The 5,000-nt window shown below is 40.3% G+C and overlaps 1 protein-coding gene across 1 annotated transcript in view; it reads right to left on the bottom strand.

Moving 5' to 3' along the window:
• Positions 1-1,010: 1,010 nt before the first annotated feature.
• LOC308312191 (neuronal membrane glycoprotein M6-a-like) overlaps positions 1,011-5,000 on the bottom strand; it is a gene marked incomplete at its 5' end in the record, with an annotated part of 11,994 nt that continues 8,004 nt past the window's right edge. The window contains one exon of the mRNA XM_080758900.1: positions 1,011-5,000. This exon is cut by the window's right edge and continues 2,550 nt beyond it.

Consider the following 5,000-nt stretch of genomic DNA (forward strand, 5'->3'; position numbering starts at 1 on the left):
CCATCGGTAGAGGGAGACAACCGACATACAATGTATAGATTGTAGCTTGCCTTGGCTTAAAGCATACATGGGCAACTGGCGGCCCCCACCTTCACTTGTGTCCCGCAGGTTAATATCAGAATGCTCATATTGATTTCAGCTAGTAATTACTACAATTCAAATGCTATTGTCTTTTTTATGTCCAATGTATTTGTATTTAGTTAACAAAACATAACTATAACTAAATTCGAAATTAAATAAAAAGGTTACTTTTCAGGATTCCAATTAAAAAATAGCATACATAAATAAATCAGGATTACAATTAAAATGTAGCAAACATAGCTGATCTTTTGAGCTTTTTTGCGACGACAGTAATATGCAATGTGGCCCTCTGTAGTGAATGTGGAAATATAGTGGCCCTCAAAGTTGCCCATCCCTGCTTTAAAGGATGACTTCGGAAGGCAGTTCAGATACCCGTCTTCCAGTGACATCATCGAAGGGGAATCCAAGCTAATAGAAACAGCAGGCTTTCTATTCCTGAAAAGTTACCATGCTTAGGCCTACCAAGTATAATGGAAGCCTCGTGATAATACAAATCTAAATATTATATATATTTTTGAAAATGTGATTTTTATCTGCCTAACGATGATATGTCACTGGAAGACAGTTTTCTGAACTTCCCAGTATTATTTTTTTTAGGCCACCACAAAGCTTTTCCAATGGGAGTCACATGGTTTGACCAAACATTTTTGTTTGATCGGGGGAGGGGCAGAACACCACCAGCAATCAGCAATCAAACACAAATGTTTGGTCAAACCATGTGACTCCCATTGGTAAAGCATTGTGGTGGCCTAAAAAAACAAAAAAATACCAAACATTTGTTTGATTGCGTTTGATACGTGTGGCCTCAGGCCTCATTCACACCAAACAGCAACACGTTCACAATACGTGTGAACGAGGCCTAAGTCATATACGGCAGTCATCAATGTGATAATATTTCTTCACAATTAAAAGACACAGGCTCAGCATGGTTCCTCGTCAACAAGTACACAAGTGTATTTTATTCGTTTTTATTTGTTTATGCAAGCAAGTTTTCGTTCCTATAGTTGGAAAAAAAGAAGCCACTGTCCAAAGCGGTTGGCACAGTTATGTACAAAAAAACGGACTGAGTCATGATAACAGCCTGCTACTATACTGTAAGCAACTCCATGTGAAATACAAAAAGCCTAGAGAGCTGCAGAGACAGAAGAGAGAACAGAACATAGAGAACCCAGTGTCCAAAACCACCAGCATCTCTCCCCATGTCAACCACCAGACTCAAACTCACCCCTGGCCACCCCTGGCCACCACTCAGTGGTTCTCAACCGGTGTACTTTCTAGGACCCCCAGTTTGATCTATGCATTAGGTGACGGGCACAGATTTGATATAATTTTCATCTCTGGGATCCCGATCTAAAATGTTAAATTCTCTCAGTGTTAATTTGACTTGGATGGTGTACAATGGTTACAGACCAGTAAGGGTCCATTTGGTTTCATTTACACACTTTGTTACAGAGCACTAAGGTACATTTCGACCTGTAAGGGTCTGTCAGGATCGCGGACTTGACATTGAGAAACCAGTGGATTGAATATCACTGTGATTGGTTCAAGTGTATTCGCCTGACAGCAGTGATGCTTGTACTAGATCAGATTTAAAAACAATTTCAGAAAAGTGAAAATAGTTCATCCATCCAACTTGTAAACCTGCTACTTTCACTATTTCCTGAATGCCACCGTTGTGTGGTGCTTAATTGATCATTTTGATTACATTTTTAAAAACTGGTCGATAGAATGACCTGCAATCAATAGTTGAAGCCCTAGTTCAGATCAAATTGTTTGTCTCTGAAGTCACACTATCTGGTACCAAAGGGGGTGTCAGGTATGGTGGCATGGTACCAGTGGCATGGGACCGGTGGCATGGTTGGGACCAGTGGCATGGGAGTCACGCTATCTAATGAGCAAAAAGGGGAGTCACGTGGTATTTGGGACACTGGACAAATACATGGCGATACACAGATTCACCTTCACAAAAGGACAAGAGGCATTAAGGCTCAAACGAAACAGACGTCACATCCAGCTAGAGGACAGCGAGGACAGGGCCAGAGGCCTGCTCCAAAAAGAGCTCACGCCTTTTCTCGTCTTGTGAAATGTCCAGAGGAAATGGGGAGAAGTTTGGTCTCATTTCGTCACCTGGTCTGACCTTCCTTCAGCCCTCAGAATCGAATACTTCTTCCCGTTAAGATGGCAGTCGGTAAACTGAAAGAAATTCAACCTCGTCTGAGCTCAATTCAATAGTGATATACACTGCTTGTTGATAAAGGACGAATCCACACTTTTTTCTGGCCGTCAGGCAGGATACACCTCATGCCACATGTAAAGCCTTGATTAATACTTGGTCGTGTGCTGAAAATAATAGATCTATAAGCTCGATATGAGCTCACAGATATTGTATTTTCGCTGAGTGACACCATCATGGATGGAGTGTCAATTAAGCATAAGACTGCATTGGGCTCAGGACACTGGATAGCCAGAACATTACATTATGCAGGAGTTTTGCAAACCTGAGGCCAAACAATGGAAACAAACACAAATACAAATGCCTCATGAGTTCTACAATCACAGATTCATGCGCGATATTGCATACAAATCCATCATGTGCTATCTGAGAACTTATGGGCGGTTTTGGTTCATCAAACTGCTCTAATATTCCTCTGGTGTTAAAAATACAACAGTTAGCAACAGGAATTGCGATACTGCACATTGAAAAGTGAATTAAGAAACAAATTTTGAAAGCAGGACAGTATAAAAGAAAACAAAAATAAAGCGTAATCAAAGAAAATTGCTTTTTTTGTTTAGTTGTATTCCGTATAACTAATAATTGAATGCATAACCATGCCACAAAGAACATCGAGATTCACTTTCATTTTTTTTTGTTCTTTTCTTTTTTTTTTTACCTAGTACAAGATGATCATTATTAATATCAATACCATCGTTGTTATTTTTATTTTCATTTTTTCCTCTGGTTATAACCAATGCAATGCTTCAAGACTATTCACAGGTCCCATGGTTGGGATTTCAATGCACTTATACATCGAGAGAGAGAGAGAGAGAGAGAGGCAGAGACAGAGAGAGAGAGAGAGAGAGAGAGCTCACCATGGGTCAATAATTGCACAAGAAACTAACATTTTTTTCCCTTTTTTTTCAAATCCGAGGTTAAAAACACTGACAAGACATAACCATTGTCAGGCAATGAAACGATAGAATACTATTACTGCAAAACTAGACCGTTAAAAATACAGACTGTAACAGGGCCAGGCAGCTGAGACGGATGTCCACATGGGCCCCAGAGCTGCTTTCACATCCTTAGACGTCATTAGTCATGTTTCCATCCAAATTGAACCTCTTTTACCCTGGCCGCCCAATTGACGGAGTATAAACCATCTTCAGAGAACCTTTACGAAAGTAACGAAAGCCTTAGGGCTTAAGTGGGCAAAGTGAACATTGGGCAAACCGAAGTGGAGTTATGTGCTTCTACTGTGGCTTTTAAGCTCAACTGAACAAACGAGGCGGCAGGCAAATGTTATTATGATTTGTCACCAGCTAATGTGATCATTTCAGACCTGTTTCAATAGCAATCACTTAGCTACTTAACTGGCTTCTTTTTGTGCCGTTGAAGTTGTTTGGTATAGCTTTGGTAATGCAATATATCACAATTCACATGCAAATGCTTGGATGGAAACATGGCTATTGCTGGTGTTGGTTCTAATGTCATGCAATGTTACTTTGGTGACACTAAAAGTAAAAAATAAAATAAAATAACTGAATGCGGTCTGATCTCCTCAAGGCTGTTTCAACAAAAGAGAAAGCACATTCAATATGGTCCCTTAAAGTTTAGGCAGAAATGACAGTTAAAATCTGCTGCTGAGCCAATAAAATGAAGCTATGGGCAGTTCCCTGATAACTAAGCCCATAGTCCTGACAGCCAAGCCAATAGTATGAATGGTACACAATGGGATCCTATGTGCGGCCACTCCATGTCAACATCAGATCTTGTGAGCATACTGTCACTGTGATCACTGTTTCTAGATGAGAACAGACAGGAATTCTCAGGATGTGACATGTGAGGTAATGGTCCAATAAATACTGCGGTGCCAATGGGGCAAACAAATCTGTGCTTGTGGTCGCTTCTCTACTGGAATTAGGAGACTCACATGCTACTTGATCTCCTAAAACCCATGTGAAACAGATATGGGAAATCAATCAACGTCTGTGAGTCTTATATATGAGATCTTTGAAAAAGCCGGAAACACTGAACCAGAAGCACGTATGCTGTCATATTACGGTTCACTACCATGGGCATGCCCACCTTCTGGAAACTCTGCACTACAGTTAATGCAGAGAACCTATAGAGTAGGAATTAGCAGGAAATGTCTTTTTTTCTCAGAGTCTACTTTGTTGGACAGCCAGAAGGAGATCAGATTCCTGCTGCAAGATCTTGTGTTTCCAGGTCAACCTTTGTTGAAAACCAAGGATTCCTTAAATCCAGATCCATGTCAGCGTGACAGAATGTGTTCCTCCAGACTCTGTATCGAATGGGAAACCATCATCTCGGCTGCCCCGCCCTAAGTGTTTCACATATACTGTATGTATAATATCTTTATACAGAATTATCTATGTACAGTGCTGTATACTCCCAACGTATTGGTTTTTTTGTCCATTTTAAATGATCATTTCATATTTAAAAAAGTCGAAGAGATGAAAAATGGGTGAATTGTCGGAGAAAATAAGAAATGGCAGTGAAGGAGGTATTTGCATGTGATTGTGTGCTTGGCACACGTGTGCTTTTGTGTGTTCAGTATGTGTGTATGTGTGTGTTCATACAACCACATCAAATCCCTATCTCATGATATGATCATCATAATCATTACTACCAACACCATGCACCACCATCACCACTATCATCATCATCATCATCATCATCA

The sequence above is a fragment of the Protomyctophum bolini genome (assembly GCF_963924005.1).
Source record: "Protomyctophum bolini genome assembly, chromosome: 3".
Taxonomy (NCBI): Eukaryota; Metazoa; Chordata; class Actinopteri; order Myctophiformes; family Myctophidae; genus Protomyctophum; species Protomyctophum bolini.